Source organism: Ahaetulla prasina, chromosome 1 (assembly GCF_028640845.1).
Source record: "Ahaetulla prasina isolate Xishuangbanna chromosome 1, ASM2864084v1, whole genome shotgun sequence".
Taxonomy (NCBI): domain Eukaryota; kingdom Metazoa; phylum Chordata; class Lepidosauria; order Squamata; family Colubridae; genus Ahaetulla; species Ahaetulla prasina.
The window spans coordinates 280,960,093-280,982,469 of NC_080539.1; the positions used below are offsets into that span (position 1 = coordinate 280,960,093).

Here is a 22,377-nt window from a genome sequence, read left to right on the forward strand (position 1 = left end):
AACATGCAATGTGTAGTTTGCCCTTTATTAATAAGTCTTTGAAAGTCTTAAAAATGCTTCCAAAAGAGGGTTGGTTTTTTTTAATGCTAGAGTCTGAATGTTGAAACAGATAAGTTTTAACTCCTGGTGTTAAAGCCAGTTGACCACAGGCGAAGACTGAAAGTCTTTGTCAATTCACACTAATGACATGGTCTTCTGCTTCTTTTGCTGGTGAATTGTAGTACAGTACAGACAGTCCTTGACTTACAACCGTTTGTTTGTGAATGTTTGACTAGCAATAGCACTTAGACTTATATACTGTTCACAGTGCTTTACAGCCCTCTTTAAGTGGTTTACAGAGTCAGCCTATTGCCCCCAATAATCTGATCTTCATTTTGCCGACCTCAAAAGGATGAGTCAACCTTGAACCTGGTAAGATTCAAACTTCCAAACTACAGGCAGCCGGCAGTCAGCAGAAATAGTCTGCAGTACTGTATTCTAACCACTGCACCACCACGGCTCTTCAGGCTCATAACTCCTGAAGTTACAAAGGCACTAAAAAATGTGACATCGGACCAGTGGTGAAATCCAATTTTTTTTACTACTGGTTCTGTGGGCATGGCTTGGTGGGCATGGCAGGGGAAGGATACTGCAAAATCTCCATTCCCACCCCACTCTGGGGCCAGCCAGAGGTGGTATTTGCCGGTTCTCCGAACTACTCAAAATTTCTGCTATTGGTTCTCTAGAACCTGTCAGAACCTGCTGGATTTCACCCCTGCTTCGGACTGTTTTTCACACTTACTGTATAACTATTGCAGCATCCCATGGTCACGTGATCAAAATTCAGACACTCGGCAACTGGTTCGTATTTATGACAGATGCATGCTCCATGGTCACATGATCGCCTTTTGCAATCTTCTGACAACCAAAATCAGTGGGAAAAGCCAGATTCACTGAACATCCATGTTACTCATTTAACAGCTGCTGAGATTCGCTTAATGACTGTGGCAAGAAAGGTTGTACAATGGAGCAATAGTCATGTAACAGCCGTCTTGCTCAGCAAGGGTCATTTCTGGCTCAATTGTGGTTGTAAATCGAGGACTACCTATATGGTGACATGTTGTTGAGACAAGTGAGATACACCAAAACAATTTGATACTCCTTTGTCTTCTATAAATCTTTTGGTCAAGATGCACAGCAAAAATGTTGAAAAATTAAGTCAGCATTAAGGCCTTTGCAAAATTAGCTCCTTATCCTGTTTCTTGGCACAGTGATGATACTCAGCCTTGATCTAATAGAGAACATCTGACATCTATGGTTGCCCTGTTGTGAGGAATGAATCAAATCAGCTGGAAGAAAAGGGAGTATCTAATTCATTTTGGAATTAATTGCCAAGAGGGGAATTTGAAAAATCCAATTGTTCTAAAAATGAACGGTGGCTTTTCCCCCTATGGAACCATGCTCAGATTCTCAATGGCCAATTGATCATGCCTTTAATATTATATAGAATAAGCCCCTTACTTTACCATAAGTATTAACAATGACTGCTTCATGTCACCAAAGGAGTTGGTGAATTCTCTAATGGAATACCATGCACTAAATCAGGAGGCATTCCTACCTAAGCATATAAAGTTTATGATCTAGTTTCAGTGTTGCCAAAATGTATCTTTGGCCATATAAAGAACTAACAAAAAGAAAGCAAGAAAAATCATTATACTGGGTATGATTACTTTTAAAAACAGTAGTGACAAAAATGAAGTACTGTTATTGCTAAAACAGCCTTGTTTTTCCATTGCTTACATATTTCATATGAGACTATGTGGCGGAAAAGGATAATCTCTTGTTTAGAAGCAGAGCTAGTCATTGTCAACCAGAGGAGCTTAATTCAGCTATGAATTAAGTGCCAACAGTTATTTAACTTGTAATTTATGTACTTTCTTTTAAAAAAATGGAGATGCTAAGTCACAAATCATTTAAAGTAGTAAAGTTTAAAATCTAGAGTTTAATGTTGCGTGTTCTCCTAAGCAGCTAAAACAACATATATAAGTTGTTAAACAGTACCATAAAAGCAGTCTTTGGAACTTGATTTTCCTAAGAAATCCAATGCTTCAATAAACTTTAATTGCTGCAAATTACTGAGTTGGGATCAGAGGAAGTTAGTCATACTTTTATCACATTTAATGTTAGTCATGATTCATTTGGCCACTAATATCAGTAGAACTAAAGAAGTTTATTATGATCAGTGGGACTCTACCCAAGATTTATTACATTGGGTTTTACAGTACATTTAATCGTATAAGAAACTGGAGAAAGCATTAGATACAGATTGTATATAACTAATTGTAATTAAAATAATTATAAAATTGGGATTTCTAAACCTACTTTAGCAAAAAGTAGTATTTTCTTTCTTCTGATTATTTATTTATCCCAAAAGTGCTCTTCTCAAGAGGTAACTGGACTTTCTGTTCTTCCTTGAAGATGTTTCGATTCTCATCCAAGAAGCTTCTTCAGTTCTTGGATGAGAAGCGAAATGTTTTCAAGGAAAAACAAAGAACCACAGCTTATTTGTTTAGTTTTGTTAGACGTAATACTCAGTGCCTTATCAGTTTAGAATAGAATAGAATAGAATTTTATTGGCCAAGTGTGATTGGACACACAAGGAATTTGTCTTGGTGCATATGCTCTCAGTGTACATAAAAGAAAAGATACGTTCATCAAGGTACAACATTTACAACACAATTGATGATCAATATATCAATATAAATCATAAGGATTGCTATATTGATTACCATATTGTACAGTTCCAAGTGGAGTTATACTGTAGTAGGTTTATTTGTTTATTTTGTTTATTTGTTTTCATGATGCTGAATGAAATAATTTATTGTAAACCATCTGTTATAATAAGAAAATATAAGAACCCGAAGTCAAAGAAAAAATAATATCCAAAACAAAAGCTACCAGTCAGGTTTCACCTGAAGCTAAGCCAAATATGTCTGTGTTTGAATTATTTCCCCAAAATAGTGAAGAGTGCCAGAGCAAAAAATTCCATATCTTTATCCCTCCTATCTTTTAATGTTGGGGGAGGAAGATATTTTTATGTGCGTAAAGTTATATTGGACTAACTGTCCTATTTTTGATATAACTAATGAAGTATATATTGTTGACTCTGGGAGAGTTACTGTCCAAGAGATAAATATGATTGCAAATTAGTTTTATCCATCAGAATTGTGTTTGAACATGGAATAATAGCTAGCCCAAATCTTTAAGGCATAAAATATCCTAAAAAAAAATCAATTAAAATACATAAAATGTCCATGCTAAGAGACAAGATTACAAATTCAACCTAATGATCCATAATAATGCCTCAATAATTCATGCATTCATTCAGACTAAATACTGCAAATCAGTCTACAAATGTGGTGTGGAAGAGCACCATTTTGAGTATTTGCCTGAAGGAAATCAAGCTGGGTGTCAGGCCAATATTCATCAGGAGGTTATTTTAAAGAGCAGTCATTGCTAATGAAAAGCAGTCTCTCTGCAGCTCAGCCATTCCATGGAGGCGGAGTTACATGTACTGGAGTACCCTAATACCAGTACTACAGTAGTAGAGAAGAAGGTGGATCTGCTAGTATTCAGGTGCTAAGCCACATAGTAGAGGTCAAATGCAGTACATTGAATTACACCCAGAAGCTTACTGGAACCCAATGCATTGCTTGGAGCAAAGGTGTAACATATTATCAGTGCCAAGTTTCAGTTAATAGGTGGCTTACTGGATTTAGTATCAGCTGCAGCTTCCATAAGGTCTTCAGAGGGAGCCTCATGTAGAACATATTGCACTAGTCCAAGGTAATCATGATAAAAGTATGAGTTACTGTGGCAAGGTCTGCTCATGCCAGATAGAGCTGCAACTGGTACACTAGTAGAGTTAGACAAATGGTCTCCTAACCTAGCAGTTCAGCTAGAAGTAGCCCTGAGTCTAGGAATCGAGTCATAGATTTGCTCCTTCATGGGTAGTGTTTGCCCATCAAGAGAAACAGTGGCTCTGACAGAGAACATTGATAAACAAACAGCAAATCCATCTTGGTTTGATTCAGCTTCAACCTGTTTTTCTCCATTCAACCCAACAGTTTCCATGTACTGAGTCAAGACATTAATAGTATGTTCCATTTAGAGTACAACTGGGTACTACCAATGTACTGACTGTACTGTATCTAACTAATAGCTGACCACTCCTAAAAACCTCATGGAGACCTTTTAAAAATATGTGGGAAAGCCCTGAAGGACCTGAGGTAAATTCTTTTCATCTATGACTATTAGCAGCTCCTTAGGAAGGAATGGTATCACTGCAGTCCAATGATCCCAACCCTCAAGTTATAAGCAGAAATACTTTGGTTGTCCATATTGAAGAACAAAATGTATACTCCTCCCATTTGGGCCCCATAAAACATCCAGAACATGGGCATCCAACCTTTTGGCTTGCCTGGACCATATTGAATGAAGAGAAATAGTCTTGGGCTGCATATACAATATATAATGCAGTTTTATAATGTAAAATCCAGGGGTGGGCTGCTGGGAGTTTGTAGGGGTTCAGGAGAACCCCTAGCTAAGATTCTGTGCAGTTTGGAGAACCCCCAAATCCCACTCCTGGCTGGCTGCACCCACCCCACTCCGCCCCTCCCAGGAGTCCCCACATGGCCCATTTTGGTTGCAGGTAACTGCTGGGCGTGCATGGAGGCTCAGGGAGAGTGAAAAATGAGCCTACCGGAAGTTCAGGAAGGCAGAAGCAATTACATCACAAAGCACAACATGGCTGTTTTTCTGTTGTTGCTTGGTAATACAAGGATCTTTCCACACTTTCACTGAAATCTAACATCCAAACATCAAAGACTAATATTGCTCATGAAGCACTTATTTACATTGTTTACTTTCACCAAAAGGGATAGTATTTATAAATTAAATTTTCTGGGTGTCAAAGACCTAGATTTCATGGTGAAAGCACTATCAGTACAAAAGCTTTTAAAGACTTTGCTTCCTATTTAAATAATTGAAAAGAAATATATGAAAGGAAGCTCAGGAGGATGTTAAAGCGTTTCATACATGTCTTACTTCTAGGCACCACACCTCATTCTCACTCATATTTTACATTCTCCAGAACTTCTGCTCAGTGGAAAATACAGATTCTAATCCTTCTCAAACGCTTGATTTGTCATTCTGCTTTTGTTCTGTTCTCTCTACACCCAAGGTTTGTTGCCCTGGAATTTGTTGCCACTTTTACATTTTTACATTTTACATTTGTTGTCATTTACATAAGAACTTAAAAAACCAAGCTTAGTAAGTTAATAAGACGAAAAAAGAGCTAAGGTTTATGTGCCTTTATAAACCAATTCCCAGTGTCTGTCTTCAGGGTTAGAACCGGCCATTTCAAGACCAATAATACCAAACCTATATTTTCCTATTTTTATTAACTACAATTTAGTCTATAAATATGTTTACTAGTTTTTCAAACTCCTGGGGGTATGAGAAAAGAAGGATGGGGGTGAAGTGCTCATTTTTCATGGAGCATCTGGGTATGGCTCCCCCTCTCCCTGGCCTCAAGTGGAAATCTTTTATTTTGGAAACATATTTTCTCCAAATGGACAAATGCTTATTATGTGGAACAGCAGTATAAAGACCTTTTACAGTCACAAAGTCTAAGCAACACCAAACAAATATAGTTGTGCTCATCCCATCCCCTTTGATATTCCCATGCTCTTCCATCACTAAGTCTAAGCCTTGTCAGTGAAACAATCCCATATTGTTTCTTTATTTACTCTTGTTTCTGCTTCTTCTCTCTTTTCTTGTTGTTTCCACTGAAGTACTGCACCATGAATGCTGATGGCACATCAATATGAATTCCAAATGTAGTTTGTATTTTCTCCAGTTAGTCTTGAACTTTCTACCATGAAAAATAAAAGTCTAACTCTAACATAATATAAAGGAAAAAAAATCTTCACAATGAAGTCAGAAACCATTGTGGTATAGTAGAGCCTAATCAATAAAGTTAATATTTTATTTTTAGACTATCAGATGATGGTGATAATCTTGACACACAAAGATATTATACATCCTACCCAGTAATGGGTTTCACTTAACTTTGTGGTCATGTGGCCGGCATGACTCAATGCCAAAGGCGCATGGAACACTGTTACCTTGAGTGGCTCAGACTGCTAAGACAGTCTGTTATTAACAGCAGCTACTTGCAATTATTGCAGGTTCAAGTCCCATCAGGCCCAAGGTTGACTCAGCCTTCCATCCTTTATAAGGTAGGTAAAATGAGGACCCAGATTGTTGGGGGCAATAAGTTGACTTTGTATATAATATACAAATGGATGAAGACTATTGCTTGACATAGTGTAAGCCGCCCTGAGTCTTCGGAGAAGGGCGGGATATAAATGCAAATAAATAAATAAATAAAACCTTCCCACCAAAGCTGGTCCCTATTTTTCTACTTGCATTTTTTACGTGCTTTCGAACTGCTAGGTTGGCAGAAGCTGGAACAAGTAATGGGAGCTCACCCCGTTATGCAGCACTAGGGATTCGAACTGCTGAACTGCCAACCTTTCGATCGACAAGCTCAGTGTCTTACTCACTAAGCTACCACGTCCCCTTTAATAAATAAAGTTAATTTTTTATTTTTAGACTATCAGATGATGGTGATACTGTTGACACACAAAGATATACATCCTACCAGTAATGGGTTTCACTTAACTTCGCTACCAGTTCAGAAATGTGAGCATGTGTGTGGCACTTCTGTGCATGCACAGAACCTTCTGCACATTTGCAAAGTGTCCATGATAATGTCCGGGCAGGTGGGTGGAGCCTCCCACCGCTGCCGCTACTGGTTCGTCCAAACTGGTAGAAACTCACCCTCAACTACACTATTGTAATCCCATTGAATAGATAAACAGAATCCGACCATGACAAATTTCAACATACCAATTATTGATTTAATAAACCATGGTTTATTAGTAAACCACAGGTTTTGGGGGCAAAGCTTTTAAAAATAAACATCTTACCTAAAACAGCTGAAGCTAAGAATATAAATGCTGTCCTTACAGAAAAAAAAAACCCTTGCAATTTAAAAAGATGGATAACCTTACTACAATTTCTGATTTTTCAGGTTGTGCAATGCCACCAAGCAACCTCTTCTCTAGCTGTCAGGGGTCTTTGAAATTATATGGTTGGAATATAGCCCTGAGCTACCAATGAATAGAGGCATAATTTTCCACCAATTTCGGGCTAAGACAAATAAAGAAACTTGGTTCTAGGAGAGGCTTATTTACAATAAAAAAAACCTTCAATTTTTGAGAACAGATTCAACTTCCCATTCAACCATGGAGTTCAGTGGGTGAGTTTAGGCATTTCGCTGTTTAAATCATAAGTTTAACAAACAATGTCGTCATTTTCAACTCAACCTTCTTAATAGGTGGTTGTTAAGAGGATTATACGAGAGAAGATCCTCGTGTACTGTAGGCTGTTTGGAGTTCACAAATAAAAAGGTGGACCAGAAATGCGGTATTTAGTAGACATCTCCCCAAACTGAAGACCCTTTATGCCATTGCCCATGGCTGCTTAAAAGGTTTTGTATTACTAAAATAGAAAGAGTGTCTAAATCACAGAAGCCTCTTTATTATCTCTGTCTCTTACAAGCTGAATAATTTTGGATCTCTTGAAGACTGTGCATACTATGCAATGTATAATGCACGAATAATGCTTCTCTCAGGAGCAGAATCAAGTGTTAATTTGGAAATAGCTTTAAAAGTCTGTTTACAATCTGGAATCAGAAATATGTAGAGTCCTTATCTTTCCAAGAATTCGCTACTCCACACCCACTATCTCCTCTCCTGCATCAGCTGTTCTTCTAGTTTGTTAGAAAAGAAATTGAGTGAAACTATCACTGTTGTACACATGATCTCCATAAGGGAAACCAAGGGTATAAATATCCTACCTTCTGGAAAGGTAGCATTAACAGGAGAAATATGGCCACACAAAGAGCTTGAGTTTATTGCCAAATCAAAGCTTGATTTTGGACTCTGGTCATTGCAAAAGCAAAATCTATGTGTTGGCGGTAACTTGGAATATCTCCATTCCAGGTGTTGGACTCTACTTCTATCTTTTTTATGCAGAACATCTTTCTTTCCTTTCCCAAATCTCCTTTTTTCTCCCTAGCATAATAGTTGTGACATAAAAAGTGATATGTTGCATCATAATAAAATTCCCAGGATTCTTCAGGATTTTTTCCCTAGTTATCATTGTTAGATTTGTCCTTTATCTATCTTAATCATTGAAGATAAGACTTCAAGACTTATCCACAGGATAAGACTTCTAGAAAATCAAATTAATGCAGGCTCTTCTGAAAGCAACAGCTTGAAGAGATTCTTCAACTGCCTTTTTAACTCTTTCAATATATCACTCATAAACAGACGTTTACATGATGATTGTTGCACTAGATTGCAGAATATAATCACCATAATTTTACAGGGAGGATATTTAATACTTTACTTTTTTTATACTAATGTAAAGATCTGGGTTTAGCATATAGAATCATCCGTTGTAATGTCCTTCCTGTCAATGATTTTTTTAGTTTCAATAACAATATCACAAGAGCTACCAACAGATTTAAACTCAATGTCAACCGCTCCAGTTTAGATTGCAGAAAACACGATTTCTGTAACAGAATTGTATATACTTGGAATGCATTACCTGACTCTGTGGTTTCTTCTCATAACCCCAAAGGCTTTACTCAAAAACTGTCCACGGTTGACCTCACCACTTTCCTAAGAGGACTCTAAGGGGCGTGCATAAGAGCACAAACGTGCCTACCGTTCCTGTCCTACTGTTTCTTCCCCTATGTATATATATGTTTTTAGTACCTCGTTTCTCCTCATATATACGTTCATATATTATATAACCCTTTATGCAACGCTTGTATATATATATTGTTATATTGTTATAACAAATAAATAAAATAAATAAATAAAGTGTCATATAATTAAAGCATTTCTCTTACTCCCACCTTTTTAAGTTTAAAGGAAGAATGCCATCTTACTTCTACATTCTATATAAGCTATCTCCGTTTCCTTGCTCTCCATCAGTAATTTTATGCATTTTTTCTTTTTGTTCGTTTGTTTTTGAGCCTTCCTCTCTGTTGCCTATCTCTTTTCTATTCAGTTTATTTCCTCTCTCCTGCTTTCTGTTACAAAAAGTTCAAGGTGGATACTGCATAGTATGTTTTATGCAATAGGGGAAAGTTTTTAATACATCTCTAATAAATAGTAGACGATATCCGAGAAAAATGAAAGGGGGCAGACATAAATATTATCTATTGACCAGGTATTTATTATTGGAGCAATTGCCTCTAAGAAGTAGAACAGTTGAATCAGTGCTTTCTGGGGCAAAAATGGAATATTGGAATATTATTTTACCAGACTATAGTAAGAATCGTGTTGCAGAGGGTGTAATGTGGGTTCCAAATTGTATGAGAATTCATTCACTTTGAGGCTCTGGAATTGATTGTGGTACATACCAGTGGATGCAGAGAATCAATGAATTTTCTTTTTCTATTCCTGTGGGACGTTAATTTGGTAAATTGATTGAAAAGACAATCCTAATTGTTAATTGATTCAACTTGCCATCGTTTCTTTCAAAAACAAGATAAATCATACTCTGAAACAAATTCTACTAATTCTAATACTAATTCTATTGAAAAAAAAACCTGTGTATGAAACATAATTGTCTTTTTATCTACTTTTTATGTATTTTGTGATAGTGCAATTTTGCTCTTTCAATATGCAATGAGTCATATTTAGATTCTATTACAATGATTATGATGATCTGTATTATGTCATTCCTGGAATTCTTAGCCAAGTTTTTTTGTTAATGTCCCAATGCTGACAATGCTTCATGTCACCATCAGAAGAAAAAAAGAGAGAAGTAAGGATCTAGCCTCATTTTTTGTAAGAATGGACTTTGAAGCGAAGGTCTATTTCCTGAGTCCACATCAGAAAATTCTGGCAGAAGGTGAAGGCAGAACAAATTCAATAAGGGATTGCTATCTAAATTAAAGGCCCATTGTGAAGGATACTACAATCTCTGCAAAGGAGTTGAAATATGCTTTTATTACTCTAGAAATCAAAACCTATGTATGTATCTAATAAGAATCAAATCCATTTGTGTTGAAAAATAAGGCTTATAAAGTATGCAAATCAACCTGTTTCAAAAATGTATTAATTGCCTTTTATCAGAATGACAGTACATTACTGTTCAGTAAAGCAAAATAACATGCTGGATTTCATAGCCAAGCAATACAGACTGTTTGCATATATTCACTCAAAAGTCCCAGTGAGTTGCTTAGGTTTTATTTCCCCTTATGAGTAACTTAGGCTTGCAATGTAATACTTTTTACAATACAGTGTTAGAACTCATTTTATATAATATTTCATATATATTTTAAGGGCCGCGATGGTGCAGTGGTTAGAATGCAGTACTGCAGTTAATTCTACTGATTGTTGGCTGCCAGCAGTTTGGCAGTTCGATCCTGACTGGCTGAAGGTTGACTCAGCCTTCCATCCTTCTGAGGTCAGTAAAATGAGGACCCAGATTGTTGGGGGCAATATGCTGACTCTGTAAACCTCTTAAAGAGGGCTGGAAAGTACTGTGAAGCGGTATGTAAGTTTAAGTACTATTGCTATTGCTATACATAAAAATATTTAAGCAAATCCAACCACCTGTTTCTTTCCCATAAATGGACTTTGACGTGAAATGAGAAATCACAGGGGATTTGTTAAATTGTTTCCCAGCCCACCATATTATGTCCATAAATACCCAACCATCTGCCTCATTAGGGAAAACACATTCAGAGTTATAGTATTGGTAGAAGACAAACTTACCACTTCTTGTATAAGGATTTAAAATTTTTTGGAATGACCAATACTCCATGACACCATCGGGGGTTCTTATTAAGCACACAATTCTTGTTATTTGGGCATTATCACAAGCACTGTTGCCTTTTTATTTTAAGCTGAGTTTGACCCTCAAACTCTGGTCAATTATCAGAAAGCATGTTTTATGTCCTCCAGAAACATATATGTGTACAATAGTTTGTCCTCACGTACATAGTAATTTCCTGTCCTTAATAATAATTTTGCAGTGTATGATGTAACTAGGAGGGAAGCAAGGAGTGAGGGAGGGAACCTGCATTTTAAATCAATTGTGTGGTTGTGTGTGTATGAGGAGCAGGATACCTGCATTTAGAAAGACTATGTATCCCTTTGGCAGTGGAAATGAAACTGAACAAACAACCCTCCTTCTGTTCCAAAGCTAACATAATGGTTTTACTTGCATGCCTATAAATTATAAACTTGAATAGGAAGGGAAGAGTTAAAAATGGGCCATATTGCAATAGCAGGAGGTCTGGCCATTCCACCTTAGGCTCCTGACAACATGCCCTACATTTAACCTACAGTCAGGAACTAATTAACAGCACAGATGGGAATGAGCTAGCATATGTATAAAGGGAAAAAAAATACCTCTAAGATTTTAATCAGTAGGCCTTGCCTACTTCTAGGTTAGAAGCCCAAATATAACCATTAAAGAAAAGCCAATGTGCAAAATATCAATACGATACCTGTGGGAAATCAGTGCCTTGTAATGGTTAAAGCGCAGGGTTCTTTTTCAGGAGTATGGCTGAAGTGTGTCGCTGCACAGATATAGGTACGTCACAAAAATCTACCTAATTGGTTAGAGGGAAAAATGGGATGCCTAAAGAAACCGAATATTGCCCCAGTGGTGAAATTCAAATTTTTTTTACTACCGGTTATGTGGGTGTGGCTTGGTGGGCATGCCTTGATGGGGGTGGCAGGGGAAGGATACCACAAAATCCTGGGGGAATGATATTGCAAAATCTCCATTCCCACCGCACTCTAGGGTCAGGCAGAGGTGGAATTTGCCAGTTCTCCGAACTACTCAAAATTTCCATTACCGGTTCTCTAGAACCTGTCAGAACCTGCTAGATTTCACCCCTGTATTGCCCCCAATAAGCACTATGGGTCTGAAAGTTTATGAGAGGAGATTATGCCACTACATATCTATTAGACCACTATGGTGTAAAGAATTGTGATCATCTTTTTATTTTGGATTTATGAAATAGATGGATGCATACGTTGTTTATATGTCACTAGATGTCTCTTTCCATGTGGTTTTATCCATGGCTGGATAACATGTAAGTCTTAACCTTAAAGATGTGACAGTCACCTGGTTTTTCATGCCTTGTTTGATCTTTTGGTTCAGCTTTTTACAGGCACCGTTCTTTGTTAATATGTTTTCTGAAATTAACACTAATACTACTTTGAAACTGCTGCAGTAATAAAACTTTTCTTCTTTTGAGATCTCAGCTGAATGATCTATGAAAAGAACTTTTTTGCAGGTCCTTCCCTTCCTCCCTATTGGACGTAACAGAATTCTTTTTTTTTTAAAGAAAATCTTTGTTTCATGCAGAGATACTTATATGTTTTGCTGAATAACAAGATATATTTAGGACAGCCATGACAGTATGTCAGCCTTGAAGCTGCAAGTGAAGAAGTCTGCTGGATCAGAGGACTGCTTGTGCCTCAACACATACTCCCACTTCCAAAAAAATAAGCATAAAACAAATTTAGCAACTTTGTGAGGAAGACAAGGTTATATGTTAGGTCAAACAATTGCTAAAGAAGAAGAAAACCAATAGCATCACTTGTATGAAAATAGAAAGCCAGAAGGAGCAAAAGTGCTATCTATGACTGTTTGCCCACTGGGCACAACCCATGAGCCTTGATATAAGTTCCTGACTCTCAGGGAGAAAGTCTGGTCCCTTGAAACCAAGGTGGTGAAGTTAGAGATGTTCTCAGATGAGAGGTTATTATTTAAGAGATGAGGAAGATTATGATGTAGGAAGAATCCATTCCTTAGATGTTAAGAAGGGATGAGGAAGAAGGCCTCTGATTGTGGACAATGGAAAGATTAGAAGCACTAAGACATGAGTATATAGACTTCATAATGGCTTGCCTGCAGGGTGGAAAAGTTGCAGACATTGGTTCCTATAAAATATTGTGCTGGAGATGAAACAATCATTGTGTTATATCTTGGAGCCACAACAGTGGAAATGTAGCTGGCCATACCTAGAAACCAATATAGGCTGCTAGTTAATAGATTGAAATCCAGAACTATTAAGGTAGCACTCTAGAAAAGGCCACTGGCCTGTTCTATGTACATGACTACCTAGACAGATATAGTTCCGTAGTCTCAATGTATGGATAAGACAATAGTGTCAGAAGAAAAAGTGGAGTCAGAATTGGATCCAACTGAATCTCTACCCAAGAAATAGACCCCAACTGAACCAAAGTTGAAGCAGGCTGCTGGCACATTTCATACATTGAAAAAGATAGCAAAATAGCTTTACACTAATCCTTAGGGGTGGAGTGACTAGCATCTGATTTGGAAAGGTATAAATATTTCAGAATTTTTTTTTAAATGCCATGCAGAATGTTTTCATGCAAACAACAAGAAATAAGACATCACATATAGATTCTTCTGTGGTAACACTTACAGTAACAAACCCAAGTGCAATTAGAGTCACTAGTTATGAAAACATATAGTTAGTGTGACAGAAATTCGGTGGAATGAAAGGAATCGGTGAGATAGACAATCCTGCATTCAAACTCCATAGAAAGGACAGGGAAGGAGACGATATTGTACCACATATCAAAGAGGTGTAAGCAAGGCTGTTATTCAGCAGGTTCTGACAGGTTCTGGAAAATCAGTAGCGGAAATTTTGAGTAGTTCGGAGAACCGGCAAATACCACCTCTGGCTGGCCTCATAGTGGGGTGGGAATGGAGATTATGCAATACCCTTGCCCAGGAGTGGGGAGGGAATGGAGATTTTGCTGTATTCTTCTCCTGCCATGCCCACCAAACCACACCCACCAAGCCACACCACACCCACCAAGCCACACCCACAGAACTGGTAGTAAAAGAAATGAATTCCACCACTGGGTGTAAGTTAATACACTAGAAAATATAGGAAGACTAGAGCCCTTCATGATAGGAAAGCAATATCTGATCAGAAATGTAAATTAGATCAAAGGCTATAACTTACCTGATAAAAAAATATGATGGTGATCTTGAGGTATAGATAGGAAAAATATTGTAATGTGTGTGGGGTGGGGAGAATAGGGTCAGTTACCCTCAAAGGATTCAGTTTTTGAGATACCGATGACAATTCTTCAAAACAATTGGCCTTGGAATGACCAGAAGACAGGTGACCCAAGTTTTAATCCTAGATAGTCACTGTGATCTAGTGCAAGATTTTTAAAAATGTGACTACAAAAAAAAAAAAAACTTCTCAAAAATGAGAATTTCAGTGAAAAAAAAGATTGAAAAGAAAAGGCAATAAACATATATTTCTCCATGATGCTTCAGTCCATAATAATTGAGGCTCGGGCAAAATGTATAGTCCACAATATAAGAAAGAAATAACCAAGCTTAAGAACAGACCAACATGATTTTCTAGCAATGTCAAGGCAGTTGTGAAAATGATGAAAGTTCCAGTGAGAACAAAAAGTAGCACAAATTTTGACAGAAAAAGTAACAAGAAATCATCATCATCAAATTAAAATGTCTGTGGAATAAAAGGGAAACCATAAGAAATTATTTAAATACTTATATTTGAAGCAGAAAATAGCCAGAAAGCGTCTGGCTTGAATGAAAAAAAAGAGTGAAAGTAATTGTCAAGGAGGATATTGAAGATTGCTTAGGAATTGACTGAATTATTTACACTCATCTTTCTTAGAGAAAATATAGCTGAGGCCAAGCTGACTTTCTCAGAGACTCAGATAATAAGCAACAATATTCTAGAACATCTTGACAGAATGTATCAATAGTTCCTGATGTCATCCACTCTGCTCAATTTAAGCTTAAGACTTCAGATGTAAAACTAGTAACTTACTCTTCATATCAGGTTCACAGTCAAAGGAATGAAAGATATGATGCCATTAAAAATGATACCATTTTTAAAAAGTGAATCTAGGGGAAATCTAGGAGGGTATAGGGTGCTCAGTTTAACAACTCTTTGGGGGTGAAATTGTGGATACAATTGTACAAAAAGAAATACTAAGCATATAGAGGAATATATGTGTGGATTTTACAATGATAAATCTGCCTTTATCAATCTTCTGGAGTTTTTATTTAACAATATCAGCAAGTACATTGGATAGAGATGACCCTGTCAACACTGTATACTTGGACTTTGAAAGTACTTCCACAAAGTGCTCATCAAAGTTCTTGAGGTTATGGGATAAGAGGAACAGGTTTTTTATGATTAACTAGTTTTTAAACAAACAGAAAGCAAAGAACTGGAATAAATAAAGAACAACAACTAGTTTCCTTCAAGGATATTTCTAAAAACTAGTGCTTTTTAATTTGTTCATAAATTATCTTGATTTACGAGTAAGCATTCAGCTGTCTAAGTCTGCAGATGATATCTTTTCTTTTATGTACACTGAGAGCATATGCACCAAGACAAATTCCTTGTGTGTCCAATTACACTTGGCCAATAAAAAATTCTATTCTATTCTGTATCAAACTCCACAAAGTAGTGAAAACTATTGGGGAGGGTGACACAAAAAAGACTCTTTAAATTGGAAGAATGATCAAGGAAATACAAATGAAATACATTTAAATTGATACATATTGGGACAAAAAAAAACCCATATACAATAGTGAATTAAACTAACACTTTCTGTAACTAACCAGGAGAAAAATATATTGGGCTCATTATGGTTAGCTGAATGATTCAGACACAATAGTTATGAAAAAAAAGGATATTCCATCCTAGATACCATCGAGAAAGAGAATGAAAATAAACCTGCCAACACTGAAATGCTGTCATAAAAACCCATGATATGTCCACAACTACAATATGTACTTGGGAAAATATAATAGAACTGGAAAAATTACAGTGAAAATTATCAGGGACCTTGAAAACCTCCCTTATAAGAAAAGAGGAACATAACTGAGGTATTCATGTATGGCATGAATAAAATAGTAAGGAACTTTCACTTGTCTCTCAATATAGTAGGATCGGAAGCCATCCAATGGAATTGAAAGGAGATTTAAGAGAAATGAAATGTCCTACTTCATATATTCTTTATGAATATTCAACTATGGTAATGGACCCTATCTTGGATGGCTTTAGAAGAAAATTAGATTTCAGAGAAGAGAGCATTTCATTCCAAGGCTTACAACATCAAACAGCAGTTATTGCAACTTACAAATTTCTTCTCTGCCACTAATTTCAGTGCTGTGTTGTCCCTGGTTGCCTTAATGGTAGCATATACCTTCCAGAGGACTCTGTCAAAGGAAAAGAGAGAGGAAGTCCTGGGAATAATGTTTAAATTCATCTTTGAAGTTTCCAGATGAGATTGATAACGCCGAAAGAATATAAATGTTTTGTTGCCATGCATTAACTTAAATAATGCTTTAGGAAAACTGGCTGATTCAAAGGCTTGAATTTTGCAGTGAACATGTAAAGCTGAAAAATGAACTATCTATGTGGTACCCCTTCAATACAGGTAGTCCTCAACTTATGACCGCAATTGAGCCCAAAATTTATGTGACTAAAAAATTTGTTAAGTGAGTTTTGCCCCATTTTTACGACTTTTGTTGCCACATTTGTTAACTGAATCACTGCGGTTGTTAAATTAGAAGCACGGTTGTTAAGTGAATCTGGTTTCCCTATTGACTTTGCTCGTCAGAAGGTTTAAAACGATAATCACATGACCCCAGGAAGCTGCAACCGTCATAAATGTGAGTCAGTTGCCAAGCATCTGAATATAAATCACATGACCATGGAGATGCTGCAATGGCCATAAGTGTGAAAAATGGTCATAAATCATTTTTTTCAGTGCCCTTGTAACTTCAAACGGTCACTAAATGAACTGCTGTAAGTCGAGGACTAACTACAGGTAGTTGAAGTCCACACATCTTAAAGGGACCAAGGTTGGAGACCCCTGATCTAGTGCTCATTTGGATTTTTGCAGTCCAGATTGGGTATACTTAAGGTGATTCACCATCAATTTTCAGCATCTCCTATAGTGCCTACAGGAAATGCCAATTATCTTAGAGAAAACTAAAATAAATTGGGCTTTGCCGACCTGCATGGATTGTTGCAGAAGTGATTTAGTGAATAATAAAAGCTTCCTGTATTTACATTCAATGTGGAAAAACATTTATGGCCAGTGTCATTGATTTATTGTGTGCAAGTTTAGACTAGAAAACTGATTTATAGTATTTTAAAATACTGATTGTTCCACCCAGTGTAGTTTTCTTAAAGACTTCAGCATAAAGGCACTTACATATTTACATTTTGAGGAAAAATAAATATTTATGGCCAGTCTCATTAATTTGTACACTAAACATTTGTTACAGATATTTGATATATGGTCTTTGAAAATACTATTTTCTGCCAAAGCAGCTTTGCAAAATGACATAGCTAGAGAGAAACCTGCATAAAAGAACATAACTTGCATGCTTTTTTCTTGATGCTCTTCATTCAGTCCATCAGATCGTTTCACGCACATTCTACATTTTATTCTGCAATTACATTCTGCAATTAACCTGCAGAAAGTGAAAATATGGTGATACCACCCTGATACAAATCCAGATTACTTTTGCATAGGAAACTTCTATAGATCCTTCCTTCCTTCCTTCCTTCCTTCCCCTCACTCTCTTTCCATTTACTGTTGTGTTTAAAATATAACTGTGTTTCATGATGATGAGCGATCATAATAAGTTGTAAGATTTCTCAATTCAAAAGCTATGAAGTAGTAGTTTTACCTTTTATATTGGCTGAATTTTTGTCACACCGTACCTTTCTACGATTTGTCACAGTAACAAGTTATTACTTTTAATGGAAGGAATGTCAGAAGTGACCACAACCTGCTCTAAATCAAAAGACAAGCCTGAAATAAACCAGGTTTTTCCTTGTGTCAGATGGTTTAAAATGGAAAGTTGAAGATACATAAATTAAGAGTGAAAGGTTCAGTTTCTCCAGCAAGGGGGCAAAATCCTTTTCTATCTGTGGAAAGAGAAACATAGTCTAAAGCCCCATTTAGCTTTGTATAAATAATTTATATAAATGCATATGTGTGTATACAGTTACAAATCTGATAAATGTATAAATCACTTTATATTATTTTTGTCAGGGTATATTTATATACATTTGGGGGGCATGAAGAGGTTGTAGTAAATCCTTCAGCAGAGTTCCTACCCACTGATTATATACTACTGGTGCATTGAGTTCTGTTATTAATTACAATGTTTGAACACTTGTTACTCACTTAAATAACAGTCAGTGCATATGTGTTTGTGTAAATATTCATAATTGGGGAACAAAATCATTCATTTCAAGTGTATCCCACAGCCAAAGGTTTTCAGGGCAATTCTGGTATTGTGGCAACAAAACCATGTAATTAAACAGAGATAGAAGTGAATGTTCAAAATGTACTAGTCAGGGCAGGAATCAGCCATGACTGCCTGCACAGTTTTCATTAAAGCATTACACAGATGCATAGGCTTTGCCTGCTATTCTTGTTGCAAACATTTTCCTGCTGCCTGAGTTTCAGTGTAAGGATTGAGAAGAAGGCCTCCTTGAACCCAGCTGTTAACTAAATAGCTCATTATGGCAAGTCATACATATTGCCCTTTTATGTTGTGGTGGGATTTTAGCCTTCTGCTTCTAACTTTCTTCCTGAGGCCACCCAGCTCAGAACCAGAACGCAAGCTTGATTGAGTAAATAGTCTGGGCATGTGCTAGGAGGAGTTAAAAAAAACCCACAGAGATTGTGGAATGGCTAGCTTGAAATTGATTGACACCTTTGCCAACAAATACAAATAGTTACAAGCAAAATAACAAAGCTTGCTGTTGCTAATGCCCATTGGAGCTGTGCTAACTGGCATTTCCAGTTCAGCAGTGCATGCTTTCAGACTTTTCCATTCCAACCACCAGCTATGGCTAACAGCACATTGACTTGTCTACTCTTTGATACTTTAACCAGGGCCACCCAGCAACAGAAGTTCAGCAAAGGTAGGTAGTGTATTTAGAAAATAAAACTGAGTGGCCACTGATCCTCCTGGTTCTATCACTCTTTTTCTATCAGAAATTTGGCCAGATGTTCCCCATCAGAACTGTGTCCTGAAATGTTGCATTTTCTTATTAACATTTCTTTCCTGCACACGACTTTTCAGGCATGTACTAACAGAACGCTACAAATATTACTTCCGCATGCCCCTTTGGATGGTTGGCAATGAATGATCATGGTGGCAAAAGAAGGGTTGCCTGACTTGTTGCTTGCACAGGACACAATATTTCTAGAGAATGAATATCATTTGTTGCCATGAAATATCCGTCTTAGCAGAATGTTAGATGGCCTTCTATTCACATTCTCATATTTCTTCAGATCATGTGCTTTGGCATCTGGCATGGCAATTGAGAAAATGAGGCTACATCTGAGAGGCCAGATCTAGCCCAGGATCTTTCCCCTACTTTCACTGCTCCAAGTATGAAATGGGGGAACACATGAAGTTCCTTAAAAACTTCTGTTCGTTTAGGATTTTTTTTGTTTTGTTTTGGTCAAATTGGCCATAACAATCTAAAACCAGTAGTGATCCAGTTAGGTTTCACTCACCCATTCCCACTTGTTTAAAAAATTGAACATGGATGGACCTGGAGGCACATGAACAGAGTATTTAAAACTATGCAACTATGGAGCTGTGCTTTTCAGCAAGGCATTATGCTACATAGCAACATGACACCTAAACAAAGGAGACATGGAACAGGACATGAATAGAGATGAACTTAAACTATCTGTAAAGCTGTCTAAAGCGATAATTGAAGGGAATCCTTAAAATGGTAGAAAGGCTGGATCCTTTCTTCTTAAATCCTAACAATTTAGAAATTATCTACCCATCCAGTGGTGGGTTGCTACCAGTTCTCCCCAGTTCGGGAGAGCCGGTAGTGGAGATGTTGAAGTGAAAGCGCATGCGCGAAGCAAACCAGTGATAACACCGGTTAGAACCCACCACTGATCACATCTGCTTAATTTGGATCTTTCCATATGCTGCTCAATGCTTTTTTCTGTTTTCATAGCATAGACTTGTATTTTTAATCCACATGTTATTAAGCTTTTAAAAAATGGGCTCTAAAAATAAGACCTGTCCAATTTAGTATGATTGTCAACCATTATTAATTCAAAATTCAGAGAATGTGTATCACACTTCACAATGCATCTTATTGATTCTTCAGCATCTGATAAAGACTAATGGTGTCCAAGTTTAGCTACAAGCTGAGCATAATCAAAAGCAAAATGTTTTCATAATAGTTCATCATAGAAAAAAGCTGTAAACTTCTGAATTGGCTATTAAGACATCACCTAGTTTAAATTGTTTCTGCTAGAAATATTTTTTTTTATTTTAAAAAAATGTGGTATGCATAGACTATATAGCTATCTTTCATTGTTGATAATCAATTAAGACTAATGAGAACATTGTAGAAAAAGGAAAAATAAGATTTTGGTAAAATTAATATAATTATTGCATCTTCACTGAATAACACTGGTTAACTTTGACTGCTGAGCTATTTGAATTTGGCGACCATGTTTTTCAGGACTATTTACTCCCAAATCAATCTTGGCCACTGAGGAAAATAATTTTTATATACATCTATGTTTTATAATAAACACATTTATTCATTTATTTATGTTTTAAATATATACTCACATGCTCCTGGCAAAGCCAGTTTGCATGAAACAATAATATGCTCATGAAAACAAATAGACCTATCAATAAATAATAAAAACCAATCACATCATAATTAAAAGTAGCATTTGTATAAGCATAAATGAGCTTCAGTAAAGAAATGCCAGGTTCTAAAATCAGGTTTTCAGATAACTTAAAAAGTAAAGCAAAAGGTTAAGACAATGGGGAGTGAAATTCACTGCAGTAGGGCCACTGCAGAGAAGGTCCTAGCCTGAATGTGTTCCAGCTAAGCTTTCTTCCTTAATAGGTCTTTCAAAGGATGGTCAATAGATGAGTGAAATTGCCAATTACTAATATAAAAGGAGAATTTTTCCTCTAAACAGGCAGGTCCTGAACTGTGAAGGGATTTATATGCTAGAACAAGCACACTAAATTTGACTCAGAAAAAATATGACAAAGTGGGTGGTATATGTTTAAAAATAAAATGAAGCTCAATTAGATCCCATTGTTTACATAATCTGTTTAATGATTGCTTATAATTACTAAACAGCATTTTCATCACCGTGAAGGTGATGAGAGCTCTCAAAAGTCTTCTAGGTTACTTAGGCACTGTTCAAATGACATCAGTTAAAGTAACCCATATTTCATCTAATTTTATCCTGAAGGTCATAAGTCCAGCCCTGAGTTAAGGTATTTCAGTCAGCAATTTAAACTGGAATTGGTGTAGAAAAAGTTTGTCACAATGAGGAAGATGTTGTATTTCTGCCAACAGATCTTGAGTGTGACGTACTTCAAATAACACTGATTAGAGGCGTTGTGTGTTGGAAGATACCTACCACAAAGTTTGAATCAGATTAAAGTGTAGATCATTTCAAGATATTTAACAAGAAATTCACAGAAGTTGTGAATGCCCCAACACTGGAAGTTTTTAAGAAGATGTTGGATAACCATTTGTCTGAAGTGGTGTAGGGTTTCCTATCAAAGCAAAGGGTTGGACTAGAAGATCTCCAAGGTCCCTTCCAACTCTCTTATTCTATTCTGTTTTATAACTCAAGGTGCACACTGGTTTAATCTTCTCCCTTTCCTCTCCAGAAATCTGTAAGATTCAAAGATTTCTAATAAAAAAGCCTCAACATTCTTTTCAAATTACAGTTTATAGAATTTGGGCAGAAGCCATGACATTTAAAATAATAAAATAAAACAAAACAAAAGAGATTTCAAAAGGAATTGGACAGACATTTGTCTGGGGTGGTCTGAAAGTTCCTGCCCCTGAGCATGGGAACCTAAAGTCCCTCCCTAACTATATTTCTAGGATGAAACACACTGGGATCTAGTCAGTAGTGGTTTTCACTTACCTACGCTACTGTGTGTGTGTGAGCTTTCCTCACACGTGGCACTTCTGAGCATGTGCATAGCATCCGTGATAACATCCGGGTGGGTGGGCAGAGCCTCCCGCCACCTCCGCTACCAGTTCGCTCGAATTGGGGCGAACTGGTAGAAACCCACCACTGGATCTAGTGCAGGTTGTAGAAACAATAGTCTAAAAGTGAGCAATGACTTACAACTAGTGAA

General features: G+C 36.8%; 1 protein-coding gene across 5 annotated transcripts in view; it reads left to right on the forward strand.

Annotated features, from left to right (window-relative positions):
• Window positions 1-22,377, forward strand: part of BDNF (brain derived neurotrophic factor) — a 54,555-nt gene that overhangs the window by 11,969 nt on the left and 20,209 nt on the right. Inside the window, exon 1 of one of the 5 annotated variants that reach the window (XM_058160979.1) lies at window positions 19,000-19,135. The exons of the other annotated variants lie outside the window; for them this stretch is intronic. The gene's annotated coding sequence lies outside the window, so the exon portion shown is untranslated. Of the gene's footprint in view, window positions 1-18,999; window positions 19,136-22,377 lie in introns of those variants that run through there. 5 annotated transcript variants of the gene reach the window in all.